Here is an 18,202-nt window from a genome sequence, read left to right on the forward strand (position 1 = left end):
TGCTACGAACCATTCAGGACTCCTTCACCACTAAATACGGAGGATGCGGAAAGGTCAGGGAATGACCACCGCATATCCCGGAGCAATATGGCCTTAGTTGCTAATGCCCCTAAAAACCAAACAACTTATTCAGGACTCCATATCTATTGAAATGAACCCGAATTCAACCCTTGATCATTGCCTTCGCGATTTTTCCTACTAACTGAAGATAGACTGACCGGGCGGTTCTAACAGATTTCCCTCTACACCCTTAGAACCGCCCTAATGTATTGGAGACACATTGGCACTTTTCCAATCGAACGGAATTTCTCCAGAGTCCAGTGATGCTCTCACTCTCCACCTCCCTTAAAGTTACAGAGGTATAGGGTCATATGCCATTAACCGCAGGAGATTTACTCGCCAATAGGCTCGAAATCTTTTTCATTAAATAATCGTGGGAAGTTTCAATATCATTATTTACATAATTTTCAACTTCGCTCCCATAATTACTCATTGATAAAGCGAATGGCTATTTACGTAAGGGTCCGATCGGATTTGTCTTTCTCTTTGCCAGCGATTTTTCATTATCTGCCTTTTGCATCGTACCCTTTTCTGTGACACTATTAGAGATCGCTTTGTAGCTGTTGTAGTCTTCAATACTCTTTATAGCTCTGACTTTACCACGCCGTCTTTTTCTGCTCATGTAATCTGGCAACTTCGTTATTCATCCAATTTGGAATCTTCCTCTCGGAGTATTTTTATAATGGTATATACTCGTTTAAAGCTTTTTTAGTTATTGTTTTAAAGGTATACCATTTTGCAATTGTATTCGCTCTCCATACAGTTAATAGTGGCCGTGTATTGTCACAGATATTGCACCATGCATCCATGTAACTTTGCAACGAATGCAATAAAGATATAAATATTTGGCCCAATCAATTAGAGGCAATTTAAACTCGCCCATAATAAGACATTCACGTTTACTTGCCCATTCCATTTGGACGTACAGGCTGTCATCACAATCTTCACAATCACCTGGCCTGTAGATTACTCCCACTCTCATTGCACCTTTGCTTCCAGCTGTCTCACTCCATACAGATTCTATACTATTGTCAGAAACACGTGAATCCAGGAATGCTTTCGTCGCGTCGCGCTCAGGCTGCTTTTGATAAGAAGCATGATCCCACTACCCCTTCTATCTTTACTATCCTTTCTAAATACATTACACACACCGGACTGAAACTCAACATCTTCTGTCCCCAGGTAGCACTGTAAGCCCCATTATGTCAGCGTTACTTGTCCCAACCAGCAGTTCGAATTCACTCATTCTATTGACGACAATTCTAACATTATTATATAATTAATCATGACTTAATTTCCTTGTTTATTCAACCATCGCGACACACGTCTTGAAGTTATTTAAGCTTGCTTCGCTGTCATCGGTTACCCACTCATTTGAATTTTTCTGCCCTCAAAATATCCTGCTAATATGATCTGTTGGAGGAAACAAATAAGAAACCTTGAGGTCTGTTCTTGCGCTGCTTTGACCAGTATTATCAGAAAACCATATTTATTACCCTTGATCCTTCAAATGAGGAGTTTCCCTGGTATCCTTTTAATACTGGCAGATTTATACGATAATTTCAAGCTTTAAATCTGAATATTTATTGTATCTAATTAGAGATATTTACACTGGTTACAATGAGATATTAATACTGGGTTCGCAGAACACAGAAAAAATACTTTACACGGATATTCACAATGAGGAAATGAAAAGATCGATATGACTTAAATTGCAGACTAGTAATTAGCGAAAGGAAAGTTTCTGATTCGAAGTCAGTTGGACAAGTTTCTGTATTACAAGAGTGTGTAAGCAGCCTGTAAGGTTTCTTTGAAGCTTACAGTCAAATACAGATTGAGTTAGTATTAGTAATGGCCGCATGGTGAAAGAAAGCCCATGGCTTATGCTGCACCACCCAAAAAAAAAAAAAAAAAACCGAATAAAACAAAAAAATATAAATAAATAATAATAATTAATAAAAAAAGGAAATTAAACCTATCATCCTATACGCTTCCCTCACCCGAAGGTCCTATCGAGATGACCTTTGAATTTCCCCAAACTGTCGGCCTCTACCACCCATGAAGGCAACTTATTCCAGTAATGTATAACTCGCTGGCTAAAATAAAACTTCCTGGAGTCCAATTTAAACATTCCCCCCCCCCCCTAACTTGAATTTATGTCCCCTAGTTCTAGCATCATTTATAATCTTGAAAATTTCGTCCTCATTCATTTCACTGATGCCTCTCAGAGCCTTAAACACCTCAATCAAATCTCCTCTAAGGTGTCTAGTTTCCAAACTCTGCAACCCACATATTCGAAGTCTTTCTTCATAAGGACGCCCTTCTTTTGCCGACCTCACCAGGCGAGTTACCCTTCTTTGCACTCTTTCAAGAAGCTCGATGTCTTTCTTTAGGTTCGGTCTCCATACTTGAACACAGTATTCCAAGTGTGGTCTAGCATAAGCCTTATATAATGGGATTATCACGTCCCTATCTCTACTTGCAAAAGTTCGATAGATCATCGATAGGACACCATGGGCCTTCCTTGCAACCTGTTTATAATGCTCAGAGAATTTCATGTCTGACCGTATCGTAACACCCAAGTCCCTTTCCTCCAGTACGGGGTAAATCCACCAAGTGGATAAGTTTTTTTGGGATTACTATTTCCCAGGTGTAATATCATACACTTTGTTGGATTAAAGCATAGCTGCCATTTTTCTGACCATTCTTGAAGTCTATCTAGGTCTCTCTGATGAAGCTCAGCTTAACAGTGATCATTAACAACTCTACCAATTATAACATCATCTGCAAATTTAGACATCACGCCCTGTATCCCTTTATCGATGTCGTTTATGAAAATTGAAAACAACAGTGGTCCTAATACTGATCTGTGGGGGTGGGGTTGTTATGATGAAACAATCTATCTCTATTTATCCCTGGCTGGGTCGCCAATTGTGGGGGTGGGGGTTGTTCTTATATATATTTATATTACTTTTTATTTTGTTATCATTTGTTATTTATATTCCCCACTTTGCATCTGACTTGTTATCTCACAGAAGAATTCCGGTTCTGAGGGAGTTTCTATATTAGAGCACTCCTCCTTTGGGTTTTGCTGTGTGTTCAGAAATGACCAAACTCCATTTTCATTAAGTGAAATACAATCAGTTTATTATACATACTTACAAATAAAAGATAAGACAAATCATTACACATTATGCACTTCATATATAGGTACAGGGCATGGATCACGTTCCTGGTCATTAGGCTCTCCCATCCATCATCTTCTTCTTACTATAGGCCCACTAACATCTCGTACAATCAGTTTAATTTAACTCTTTCTTAATTACAATTGACATTTATTATTTATTTATTTATATCTTCCCTTTTCATACCTATCTAGCACAATCCTACATTCTTCTTCATGGTTGAAACAATTCTTCTTCTGGAATTATGTCCACTCTACAAACTATTCTATTCTATTCTATTCTCTCCCCAGCACTTTAAAGTTACATGTTAATGAAATATACATGCGATTATTTATTTCTTCATTCCCTCAGGTAAACCTCAGCATATAGCGACTAATTTCTCTACTTCAGTAACATTATATAAATAACATACAACTGTACCTGCTCTCTAGGCTAACCCGTCCAAAATTATTACTTTTACTCCATTGATTAATCAGTAAATAAATCATAACTGTAAACCATCCTTCATTAACTATTTCTATGATATTTCCTTACTTATCTATACCTTAACTTAACTCTTAACTGTATGCTTCCCTAAATCTCCCTTAATATTTATCTATCTTCCCTGCAGTCCTTTGCAATTACATAGAGGTAACTTCGTTGTTTAACCACTTACTTCTGGGGATTTGGATCTTACCGCTGATACAACGTGTGGCCTGTGACTTTCTGCTCTGCATCGGGTCCTCCATTGGTTTGGGAACGTTCATCTGGAATGCTAAACTCTGCCAGGGACACTTTTCGCTTTGCCGATCATCCTGGTCTTGTATCCTTCTTTGCTGTGCCGGATCATTCAGTAGGGGTCGCTTCCCATCGCTTTATTTCCACAGGACGGTACGGTGTTCTTCTCGCTGTCCTCCTTTCAAATATATCTCTCGGTGGACGCTTTCGGACTTCTATGTTTCATCTCGAGAAAGTTCCCCTTTCTGTAACTCATCTATACTTCATTAAAACTATCAGAATTTAGTGAACTCACCATAACTGGTTCTACTGGTGGATCGCTTCCGGGGACTGTTTCCTGGGCCTATCTTTCCAAAAAATCACTCTCGAAGAAAACTTTATCATCTTCCGAAAAACTTTATTATCTCCGAAAAAACTTTATCACATCTCGAAAAATCATCTCCGAAAAACTTCATCACATATCTAAAACATCTTATCACATTTTTACCCCCTTTTTGCACGCGCTCTTCCCCTTTTATTTCCCAAATTTTAGTAACGCCCATCCTTTCCTCGACCAATCATTTCTATCTGACCTTCATCACCTCCATTCTCATTTGCCTATGACACATGACAGGAAGGCCGAGTTCCTTCTGGTGTAGAAATAACTTCCGTTTCTAGAGAATTCTCGAATGTTCTGGAAATGACCAGAATTTTCTGGAGCTCGGTACCCATCCGGAAAACATCTGCGTCCATTTTCTTGATTCGTCTCGCCTTATTATAAAATGACCACACCTGCTCTGTTTGCAGTAAACAAGAGCGCCCCCGCTGGTACCCCTATTGTCATCTCTGGACCAAACCGTCCCTTGCCATACTATCAGTTGACCCCCCACTGTTCCGTCTTGCTATCTTCGCTTGCTGTTTCCGGTGTGGGCACTGATCGTATATCTGTTTCTAATGTTTTTCTTCAAGGTATATTTGCTTGTACATTAAATTTAACCTTCTCTTAAATTAATTCCATTAGCGCGAGACCCATTATCTTAAACAATATTAGTGACTTTAAGTGTTTTCTTTTGTGGTTTACAATATCACTATCTAGCGTTCTTTCTTAAATTATATTTAAATTTAACTTGTAAGACTTTGTGTCTTTCAGATCCTTAGCGAACGCCACTTCTTATATCTACCCAATCTGAGGAACAGCCATTTATCACAACCCTCTGCCTCCTGTCCTGTAGCCATCCTGCTATCCATCTAAGGATTTTCCCAGTGATTCCAACCTGTTCCAGCTTATAAAGCAACCGATCATATGGGAATGAGTCAAAATCTTTGCTGAAACCTAAATAAACAATGTCTAAATTATTCCGTAAATCCAGCTCATGAGTGACCCTTTCGAAATAGCGAACCAGATTTGTTAAACATGATTTTCCCTTTACAAAACCATGCTGAGTATCCTTAAGAATTTCAATTCGATCCAAATGATCCTGAATTCCATCCTTGATCATTGCCTCCATGAATTTCCCTACTACTGAAGTCAGACTGACAGGTCGATAATTTCCAACTTCACTTTTAGAGCCACCCTTATGTATGGGAGATACATTTGCACTTTTCCAATCCAAGGGAATCTCCCCAGAGTCTAGTGATGCTCGCATAATTAGCCTCAATGGTTCAATGAACTCACTTGCCGCCTCACTTAAGATTATGGGGTATATTCCATTAACTCCATGAGCTTTACTGCCTATAGGCTCGAAAGTTTTTTCATTAAATAATCTTGCGAAATTTCAATATCATTAATTACATATTTTTCAACTTCGCTCCCATAATTTCCCATTGCCACAAAAGATTTTTCATTTGTAAATATCGATGCAAAATAACTGTTGAGTTCATCTGCAACGGCAGCTGGTGTATTAAATACTACCCCCTTACCCTTACGTAAAGGTCCCATCTGGTTTGTCCTACTCTTCTTGGCATTTATATATGTGAAGAATTCCTTATCCCCCCCTCTACGGTCTGTTTGCTAGTGATTTCTCATAAACTACCTTTGCCTGTCGAACCTTTTCTGTGGCTCTAATACACATCACCTTGTAGCTGTTATAGGCTTCGGTACTTTTTATTGCTCTGTAACGTTTCCATGCCACCTTTTTCTGCTCAAGTAATGTGGCAACTTCACTATTCATCCAACTTGGACCACTCCTCGTGGAGTATTTTTTAATGGTAAATGCACATTAAAGACATCTGTGATTAATGTTTTAAAAGCATACCGCAATTCAATTGTACTCATTCTCTGTGCGATATCTACCCAGTTAATAGAAGCCATGTAGTATTTTAAGGCATCGTAATTTCCTTTTCTGAAATTAAAACTCATTCCTTTGCCTTTTAATTCTGCTACCTCTCTCGTCATCATCCACCGCAGAACTCCGTGATCACTTCCTGCTACTGGTTCCTCTACTGTCAGCCCTGTTATGTCATCTGATTCATGTGTGATGATGAGGTCTAGGATATTCCCTTCTCTAGTACTTTCCCTGACATGTTGATACAAATAACAGTCATCTAGTTGATTTAAAAATTTTGTTCCCCATGTCGAGTTTCCTTCCCATTTTCTCCAATCAATTAGAGGCAATTTGAAGTCACCATTAATAAGACATTGACGCTTACTTGCCCATTCCTTTTGCATGTAGAGGCTTTTGTCATAGTCTTCACAATCACCTGGTCTGTAGATTATTCCTACTCGCATTATACCTTTGTTTCCAACTATCTCACACCATACAGACTCTATACCAGCATTTGATACGACTGAATCCGGGAAAGCTATCGTCGCACTCAGGCGCTTCTGATAAGAAGCATTACCCCACCACCCCATCTATCTACCCTATCCTTCCTAAATACATTATACAAGCCCTATTGGAACTCATCATCCCCAATATCCCGGTGGCACCACGTCTCTGTAAGCCCTATTATGTCCGCGTTACTTGTTTTAACCAGCAGTTCGAATTCGCTCATTTTATTGACGACACTTCTAACGTTACTGTATAAACAATTAAGGCTTACAGTTCTTGTATATTTAACAACCCTAACAGAACCCTTGAAGTTTTTTAGAGCTCTGTTCCCTGGCATTAGCTACCCGCTCACGTGAAACGTTTCTGCCCCCAGAACATCTAGATAATATGTCCAGTTGGGGAAACAGATAAGAACTCTTGGAGTATGTGCAAGAGTTACTTTGACCAATATTATCAGATAAACGCGTGTCAGTATTACTCATATCCCCCCTAACTAGCAGTTTCCCTGAACCTTTAAAGTATCCTCAATAATACTGGCAAAAACTTTTGCACCACCTTTGTTTAAGTGTATCCCGTCTCTACAAAACAAATTCATTCTATCTACAAGTGTGGGGGGCATGCTGATAGAAATTTCCCCCCAAAAGCCTTGCAGAGTTCTTCAAGTGTTGAGTTAATCCACAAGGCCTTTAACATATAATCCCTCCTATCGTGTCTGGGCAGTATTGCAGACACATAGACATTGTGGACTAGCTCGTGGCATTTCCTCAGCATGGTCCTGTATTTTTCAACAAATCATCAGATTGTGTACGTTTAATGTCATTTGTCCTCACATAAATGATAATATTCTCTTTACCCCTCTTAAAATCTGACAATCAACTTCCTTTGCCAATGAACTTTGGCAAGGGAAGTTGCCTGGTTAAAAAAACTGTTTTTTTTAGAAAAGTGTCGTCTTGTGCGAGCAGCTAGGATGTGAAGAGAAAGATGTTAGAGGACATCTATTCCCAGAAAGACTCCAATAATGGTCTAAGAGCAGTCTGGACCATGTAAGTTCTATAAGTTTCCAGCAATTCCAAACGGTTGAAATATATTTGCTCTTCTCAACTTTTTCTTATCTCTTCCATTTCAGTTTCTCCCAGGAAACAATCTTGTCTTCTGACATCAAAGAAATTAATTAAACTTCTTCAGTACTTTGCTTGCAAGACATTTATCCGCGGTAAACAGATTATGCATTCTCAAAGGCTCCAGTGATTCCTCTGCTTCAGTTCCCATCCTCTATGTAGGTCCCTGCTGAAGTATTTAATTCATTTACAAATCTACACTGCAGTCTGCTCCAGAGCTACAACTCCATCTGCTGAATTCTATTCAATAATTTCTAGACCTTCTCCCTACCATCACTCTGGCCACAGACTGGCTCTGAAGCAACATTATTGATAACACAGGATTGCTTTACAAGCAAGTGTATAAGCTCGTACACTTGCTTTCTTGCTTCACATGCCACTACTGCTACTACTAAGTTAATTTCATTTGTCCCCACATGAATGATAATATTCTCATTCATGTCGTTCAATTCTCATTCATTCCCAGATATATTATGGACAAACAATTGTAAGGAATGCAATAGAAATCTGTGTAAGCAACTTGAATGTACAGCAAAGTGTGACTGATTCATTATGGATGACAGTGCAACGGAATGGGATATGAACGAGCGAAATGGTGGACACACTGACGTCGTCACGAATCGAGCGTGGATAGGACGACATTTTAAAGTGGAGTGTGGGATAAAGGATTCCATTCCTGCAAGAATAATTTCACTGACACGATCTGAGCAAACGTTGACATCAGAAGTAAGTTTTGGAACAGTAATCTGACCAAGGAAAAGAAGAAAAGAAATCTTCCAGGTCATCGCATTTTGCATTATTTTAATGCCAAACAATAAGAGGTTGGGAATAGCCATGAGATAAAGGCTCCATTGGAGAAGAGAGGAATCACCAAGTTGTGATCTGAAGTGCCTAAAAGAGCTCTCACTTCGACCGTGTACTTAGAAAGGTCGTTTGTGAGAAAACGATCAAGCTTGTTGGCTGTATGGTTAGGATTGTCCGGTATTCTTGTAGGTAAATGAACAATCTGTGCTAGGTCATTAGTAATTGCAAAAGCCTCAGCATCTCGACTAGCTGGATCGCTGTGACTAGAAAACGGAAGCCAACTGGAATTGTGAACATTAAAATCACCAAAGAAAATTATCTCACTGTCAGGAAAGTTGGACTGGAGAAATTCAAGTTGCAAAGAGAGGAATTTAAAGAGATCCAAGTGATTAGTGGAATTGGGAGACCGGTAGAGACAACAGATGAATTTGACACAATGAGGTAGAGAGATTTTAAGCCAGAGAAGATCAAAGAGAGGAAATTCCAAATTGCCAAATCTCTGACAGGGAATATCAGTACGGACATACATTTGTATGCACAAATACGACCTTTGAGGCAAAAGGAATCATAGAGCGAATAATTTGGGCATCTGAGATGAGCAGTAGTTGAATCAACCGATAAATGAGATTCTGTCAGAAAAAGTACATGGGGTTTGGAAGACTGCAAGTGGAGATGGACATCCTTGAGATTATAATTGAGACCACGAATATTTGTGAAATCAATTAGGAAGTGTTTGGGACGTTTAGATCTTTTCTCAGATAAGCTAATTCTATTAGTTTGACAATTCATGGTGTATTCAATGGTAAGCAAAAGTGGTTGGGACATGCTGTATGAAGTAATGAAATTAATGGATATGGCATACCCATGGTAAGAATATACCCAGATCCTTGACATAACGTGGCCACGAAAGTGCCCTCCGCATACACACTACTTGGACTCCCTCCGATCACTATCTGGCAGAGCAGAGGTAGGAAGATTATACACTAGCTGATCTGGAAGCCTGCTCGAGAGTTACCAATAGGTTCGGTTCGATGTACTAACTAGCGGCCGGCCTGCGAACACCCTTTAAACTTCCGCACAGCTATTCTTCATCTGTCTTTCCTCAAGTTGAAATATTTATCCCCTTAGGTTCGTAATCTGGACAAGTGAAAGGATCCCATCAGAATTCAGGGAACAACAAATTAAGTGTATTAACACAGTTTATTAAGTATAAATTTATTATTCAAGTATATAAAAAAATAAATCGGTGAACTTCCGAATTTCGGGCACTTAGGATGGAGGGTCCGTAGTCAAGAATGGTCGTTAGTGTAGTATCTCCAATAGAGGGCTTTATGGTAACTGAAAAATGTTTCTAATACACCAGCTTGGCCTAAAACTGAGGAACTAACGGAAACGTTGTCTATTTGAGTCTTTCCAGTTGTGAATGATAAGGATGGGAGAAGCGGCTCCGACTTCTTCCTGGAGAAGCGATTAAACTCTTGGGGGAGGAGCAACTAGCAGATGAGGGCCGTGCAAGACTCCGCCCAGGCGCCTCCCCACCACCGCCGCCTCAACACTGGCTCTCTGAGTACCTCCTTTCCGGTACAACTCCAGCTTTAAAAATTGTTAAAAAATACTTCTCGTCGCAAAATTTATAAATGACCTTTATAGAAGTATTAACTAACTATTTAGCAACCATTTGGTCACCAAAAGGAGACTTACTTAGTACAAAGAATCGAAGTGCAATAAAAAATTGTTTAATTTTAATACAAAAAATAATTGGGTATTTATAAATGGGACATTATAAAGGTATTTTGTTAGACAAAGTAAAAATAATTTCATGATAAAGTTTTTGTAGAATATTCCAAAATGTTATTAAGTTTTCATCCTACAGACACCCTGTGCCGACCTCTTTGTGTGTCGGTTGCTGAATGAGGTTTCCGAAGCAGCCACGAATCGACATATTTTGCTGGATCGAAGCGGGTCAGCGGTGGGTATACAATTTTAAGAAACAGTAGGGAAGAAACAAAATGGCTAAAATTACTTGTGTCACCCTTTTATCCCCCTTTGTGTGTAAATTGGAGTAATATTTGTACATCTCCAGTCCATGGAAGCTCTCATAATTATGGCTAAGGATTTGCTTACTTCCTTTGCTGTCCCCCTTTAATATAAGTGGATAGATTCCATCCACCCCAGGTGCCTTACTTATGTTTATCTTCAACAATTTCTCCTCCAATTTGCTCTCAGTTGTTAAAAAATCATTAAGCATCCAGTTACAGTTTGACAAACTTCTGGCCATTCCCTCCGTTAATAACATCTGTTAATTTGGATGCAAAATACTCATTCAGTTTTTCAGATATCCGAGAATGATCATCAACAGCCGATGGTTCGGCTGTTGATGATCATCAGATAAAGATAAAAGATAAATAAAGATAAAAATAAGTTAATGAAATGAGGGGAGGAAAAATTAAAAAAAAAAATAATAATAAAAAAATCCCGCACCAGTGTAAGGTGGTGCCAGCAGATGATCCCACCTCAGGAACAGCCTGGGACCAGCAGTAGATAGAAGTGAAGAAGACGCAATGGTATCATTCGGCGTTGTACAAGTTTGATAACCAACTTTACAAGTCGAAGATGGTGGTGAAGATGATACTTGAGTTAAAGCATGTTGGTACTGACGATGGTGGTGGTATCACGAGATGGCGACGATAGAGATGCTAGGCTGGACTGCAGGTAGAGCTAGAATAGGAGTACTTCCTGAAATTGGGGCACTACTGATGAGTTGTCCAAGTCTGCCAAAGGCTTTATGTGCAAAATCTTGCAAAAGATGAAAATTTTCTTTGGACTCCAAGAGCGAAGACTCATTGCCTGGCGTGAATGGTTTAAAAAATAGCACACAGAGGCTGACGACGATCCAAGTAATATGGACAGGTGAAAGGAACATGCTGCCAGTCTTCTGGGTTGCCACAGTTACAGAGAGGAAAATCAGACAGATTAAACACAGCAAGTTTAGCACGAAGGGAACCATGGCCAGTTAGAAGAAAAAGAGTGCGGAGACTCGGACTGAACCATTTTAGAATAGACTTTTGTCAGGCAAAGGGCACAGATGGAATAAACTTTCTTGTGACCATACCTTTCGAAGAAGACCACCGATCCTGCCAGAGTTGAACAAGGTGATTCCAGCAACGAGTTTTTTCGGTTTTAGGATTGCAGTGGATATTAACAGTAAAGTCTAAAAAGTCAAATGAAATGGCATGTCTAAGGTAATAGCAAAACCTGGATACCAGGATAAGCGATTTGGAGGTCCAGAGGGTAGGCAACCGTTTAAAATCTGGAGCGCAGCTGTCGAGACAATGCGACAAGTAAGACTCATCATTAAAAGCTTTGGATAGAGGAGAGTTTCTCTTGGATGGCAATCTTCTTAGTATACAAAAACCAGGTGCCAGCGCCACAGGTACATATCGGAACAAACACCACTTTGTGCAAAAGACGAAGGGTACGATAGTTAATACCCCAGGTTTGATGCGAAAGACGGACAAGCGTAGATAAATACTTGCCTATTTTATGAGTTTTTTCTGTATGAGGTTTTCTTAAGGTGAATATTTCAGAGGAGCAGTTCTGAAGAGCCTGGAAGTTAGTTCTGTTATTGATAAAGAGATATTCGTGATAAGGCGTGATATTCTAGTAGTATTGAACAGCTTTTGTCTAAATACTTAATTTAGAGAACAGTAGAAAATAATATGTGAAGAGTCTTCCCGAATACCACAGACAAAGATCAGTATCGCAAATATGAAAGTAAAATAACTTTGAATTAAGACATCTGTCTCCAGTCAAAATGAAAGATGTAAAGAAACCAGAAGCAAGCCACTTTACAGTAGCATTACTAAAAATGGTAGAAGTCGGAAAAAATCCCAACTTGACTCTACCATTCAAAGTTGTCCAATCTCTCACTCAAGATCTACATGTAGCGTTTTGTTACGAATTTTGGGGGACAGAAGTATCAATAGAGATCTTCAAATTCAACAGCACGACCTTTCCCCTAAAGATCAAAAATAGATCCAATGGAAGGCAACCAAATATAATCTGAAGGGCGACAAGCAAAATAGATCTTTGGAAAAAATTCAGTTTTTCTTGAACTGTGAGGAGCCCGGCACGATGAAACCATTCCCAGCGCTGTAGGTAACATAGCAGCTTCATAGGGTAGATTAGGAATTTTAGCACTACTGCTACAAATCCAAATGAACACGCAGAAGAATTTTTTATTTTTTCGGCCAAGTGAGAAAGAACAGTTTGCTCTCTGTTGTGTATTTGCTGTATTTGTCAACCTTTATAACTTCTGACAGTGAACCATCTCTATCGGACTCAAAAGAAAAATTTTATCTTCTGCAAGATTTTGCTCATACAACCTTCACCAGACGTGAACAAGTCATCAATGATGCTTCAGTTCCTGGAACTACTCCCATTCCTGCTTCACCTTCCTTCCAAGCCATGAGTCAAGCAGCGTATATATGGGAGTAGAGTGAGTGGAGAGAAATCATAAGATACCTACCCAAGGTAGGCCAACATTTTGCCGAGATAAGGGCAGTCACACGGCAAGGCACTGAGTCCACGTTCATGAAAGCGGTTCGCAGGTATTTCCATCCAGGCTTGATTCACCGCTGTCCATAATTCCGCTGCATGCCTGGGTGGAGGATCGAAAGTTCGAACGGACCTTTCCACAGCATCCCCAACATGCTCCACAGAGTTAATGCCAGTTGAATGGGGAGGCCATTCCATGGTATTGAAATCTGCGGAATGCTCTTCGAACCATGTTCTAGTCACCACAGCACTGTGGAAAGGGGCATTGTCCTACTGGAAGAGTCCATTGCCCTAGGGGCGCACGATGACCACGAAGGGACGCAGACATGCTCCACAGGGTTCATATCCGACGAACAGGAATGGCATTCCATTGTATTAAGGCCATTCCATTAGGCCCTAAACCTTTATCAACCGTCCACTTGCCTGAACAGTTTCTCGTTGACATGATAGGTGCATAGATAGAGCTTTTGCAATTACTAATGACCTTATACAGATTGTTCATTTACCTACAAGAATACCGGACAATCCTAATCATACAGCCAATACGCTTGATCTTTTTCTCACAAACAACCCTTCTAAGTACACGGTCGAAGTGAGTGGTCCTTTAGGCTCCTCAGATCACAACTTGGTGATTGTCTCTTCACCAATGGAACCTTTATCTCATGGCTATTCCCAACCTCGTATTGTCTGGCATTACAAGAATGTAAAATGGGATGACCTGCGAGACTTCTTTTACCTGGTCGGATTACTGTTTCAAAATTTCTGATGTCAACGTTTGTTCACATAATAAATAAAGTAGCTAACCCTCAAGATGATGAAGATGTTGTGAATAAAGCTTAATTTTGCCAACAGTTTCTCATACAAAATGCATTATTTCTTTCCAAAGTTTCTTAGGATGCATTAGGAAAAAAAATCACCAACATATCACATCCTAATTCTCATAAAAATGCAGTTAATCTACATTACTTGAAAGAACATTCTATCCCTGTTTATGCAACTAGAAAATAATCTATCGTTTTAAAAAAAAGATTTTCAAGTAATTCACTTTAATGACCTTGTACTTAATAATATGAGTCAAGAAGCTGAACTCTGCCTAAACACTGACAAAAAAGTACTGTGTTGCTGTCTGTTATAATTGGAGTGCATTTATAGGTTAGTTGCTGAAATTTATATATAATTAACTGGATGAAATACTAATTAGTGCTAAGGTTCAAAAACGAATACCAGAAAGGTTGAGATTTTATTCAGTTATGTCTTTCACATTTCATGTTTCTTATGTAATAGGATTAAGTAAATTAGACACATTCTACTCTTAGCATAATGCGTATCAGAATAATCACATCAGTTATTTTGATTAATTTGGATGGAAATTATTAACATTTCCTAAGGAAATATAAAAAGAGGATTTATTTAATTATTATTATTTAAACCGTCATTTTGAAGCAGATAATCCTCCTATGGGAAGGGAAGCATTCAAAGAAGCATTCAAAGAATTTATCTTGGAAACTACTAGGCTTTACATACCAAATAAGAAATATTGTTCAAGGTTTAGGCCTAAATGGATGTCAGATGAACTAATTGAGACATATGACAGAGAAGAAAAATGCATGGGATACGTATAAATTAACACGTGACACAGAAGCCTATGATAGATATAAGTTGATCTGTAACCAAGTTACAAAGGAGGTTAGGTAGGCAAAGTCAGATTACAAGAAATGGCGCCTCCGTAGCCAGGTGGGAATTAGCAGCAGTGCGTAGCACACGCTTCTTGATTAGACCGAGGTTCGAGCCCGTCACCACCAAATGCGGAGGATGCGGAAAGGTCAGGGAATGACCACCGCATTTCCCGGAGCAATATGGCCTTAGTGCTAATGCTCCTAAAAATCAAATAACTAACTAACTAACTAATTACGAGAAATCCTTGGCAAAAGATGCAAAGAAAAACAGCAAAGAGTTCTTTACTTATGTAAACTCTAGAAGGAAGGGGATGAATCAGATTGGTCCACTTGAGATCGATGGGTCAACTGTTGATGACCCTGCTCAGGTAGCTAACAAACTAAATGAACATTTTGCATCGACATTCGCACATGAGGAGTTATTCATCTAGGGGAATGCCAGAGGTAAAGTCAACTCTGGCAGTGAGCTAGATGATTTTGTAATAACTGAGAGGAAAGTGGAGGAGAAATTGTTGAAGATAAACATAAAAAAGGCACCCGGGGTGGATGGGATCTATCCAGTTATATTAAAGGAGGCAGCAAAGGAAGTAAGAAAACCCTTAGCCATAATTATGAGAGCTTCTTTGGACTCAGGGGAGGTACTCAGGTACCCAGAGACTGGAGATGTGCAAATGTGACCCCAATTCACAAAGGAGGATCAAAGGCTGACACAAGTAATTATAAACCTGTTATAACCTTAACCTTCTGTTCCAGGGAAATTAATGCAGGCACTGGTTGAGTGGCAGAAGACAGAGAGTGGTAATCAATGGACACTGCTCATCGTGGACTAATGTTATTATTGGAATCCCTCAGGGTTCGGTGTTGGGTCCATTACTGTTTTCTGTGTTTATAAATAATACTGATGATGGTATATCAGGCTTAATGTCTAAGTTTGCAGACGATACAAAGGTTAGCATGGTAGTTAAGGACACTATTGACGCTATGCTGCTGCAACAGGATCTGGAAAGGTTGAGCAGATGGGCTGAGAGGTGGCAAATGAAGTTTAACATTGACAAATGTAAAGTACTACATATGGGAAACAGTAACCCCAGAGTAACATATCAACTCTGTGGTACTACACTGACAGTGGTAGAGAATGAAAAGGACCTGGGGGTAATTGTGCAGGCAGATGTGAAGTTTTCTGAGCAGTGCAGACGGGCTGCAAGAGTAGCTCATTGTGTCTTGTCAATGATATACAGGAATTTTTCTAGCAGGGATAAGGAGGTACTTATTCCCTTGTATAAGGCAATGGTAAGGCCACGCCTTGAGTATTGTATACACGTCTGGAGGCCTCATTTTAAGACGGATGTAGAGCTGCTGGAACGAGTACAGAGAAAGGCAGCAAGATTATTGAATGGAACAAAGGGTTGCCCTTACGAAGAAAGACTTAAGTTTTGCGAATTACAGTGTCTGGAGACTAGGCACCAGCGAGGTGATCTGATAGAGGTGTAAAAAGCCTTGAATGGTTTGAGCATGCTCAATGCTGATGGGATTCTTCCTCTTGCTCAGAATAATCACCTGAGAGGGCATAAATTCAAATTGAGGAAAGACAGATGTAGGATAGACGTGCGGAAATTTGCCTTTAGCCAGCGGGTGGTTTGTAGGTGGAACAGACTTCCATCCTTTGTTGCGGCAGTTGATAGCCTATATAAATTAAGGCTTGGCTGGACAGGTATTTCGAACGAACCGAGGGGTGAAATGAGAGTGTTTTTTTTTTTTTTTCTTTTTGGCAAGAAAGCAAGCTTATGCAGCATCAGCATAAGCTTGCTTTCTTGCATCGTATGCCTCTAGTAATGCTAATGCAAATGCTAACGCTAATGCTATTATTTTTGATACTAACTTACCTACAGGGGCATGTGTAGTAAAATTAGATGAAGGATTCGAAGTTTTAATCTTGCACAATATTACTACCCGCTGCTTACCCCACCGAATCAACGTTAGTGACTGAGTTAACATCATTAGCGACATTTAGGAAGTGACTTCATTTGCTTAATGTAAAATGTAATAGCCACCTAATAGGAAGTGACCTAATTTGCGTCATTTAAATCTAAACGGTCAGCTTTCTTCGATCAATCGCATCATTTGCGAGACAAGAAAATTTCGTTACCAATTAGAAAACACGCAGTTTAGAGCTATATATTATATAGGGTGCAATATAGCCTCAGTTGCCGTTTGCCTAAAAGCTACAACAACAATGCGCGTGCGCGAGTTGTGGCATGTGGTGTTCGTTTACGCTCCTCATATTAATTCAGTTTTAGATTAGTTATACTTTACGTTATGAAATGATTCGCCTAGCAATGAATTCCTCTTCCTCTGCTCAATCTGGATGTGGTATCATCTTGGTGATATGATAAACAGGTATATCTAATTTTTTAATTATTCTGCTCACGTTTGAAGTTCTTCATTACGATGTATGCACAGCGCTTTAGCCCTCAAGAATTTAGCAAACGCCCCACTTCCCTGAAGGCTTAAGTGGACAATGAGTCAACCTTGACCAAATTAGAAAGCATCGCCACTACTGAGTTCCCTAGGGAAATCCTCCCTCTCTTCTGTCTTTTGTGCTTAGCATACCTGTCACAACCATTTATGTTTTCTTGTGTTTTCTCAGTAATCTCTTTGGAAACGCGAATATAAAAGCTGCAAGCTTAACAGTGCCAGAGCAAACAAATTACTCGGAATTAAAAACTAACCAATAAAACTGAACATTGTTCACTACTTCCAAGTGATTTAAACACCCGAAATCAGGCATGTCACAGAAACAGAATAACTTGAAACAATTCGTCTGTCTAGCCTGCCGCGATGGGAAGGAATCAACCATTCGATGTCATGTATGCAAATTAAACTTTTGTGCCCACTCAGTTAAAACAGACATCGCACATCTTTCTAAACTACATCGGAGAAGGTTCGCATGTGATAAATGCCTTAGAGAAGACGCTGAAGTATCTGAACTTCCTCTATCCCAGACTGAAACTAGCCCTATCGACCAGATGTTAACTGATCTCATTCAACATTCAAATACTGGTTTGCATGAAATTATGACCATCGCATGCGACGAAACAGTGATCACCGGAACACTACCTGACGGGATTGCCAACCACGATGTATGCAGCGCTAATCAATCCAAGTCTCCACCGGAAACCAATGATAAAAATTGTGCCCCAGTCGTTAACGTGTCCTCCACCTCAAACCAGACGCTAGTCACAACAGGTACTTTTCAACGTGAAGATGAATCTCCAAGAATTAACGCCGAAGCTACAGTGTCGACCCCTCCTCTACAGTCAGACAGCGTAGACTTC

Source organism: Mastigoproctus giganteus, chromosome 4 (genome assembly GCF_048544385.1).
Source record: "Mastigoproctus giganteus isolate SK-2022 chromosome 4, ASM4854438v1, whole genome shotgun sequence".
Taxonomy (NCBI): domain Eukaryota; kingdom Metazoa; phylum Arthropoda; class Arachnida; order Uropygi; family Thelyphonidae; genus Mastigoproctus; species Mastigoproctus giganteus.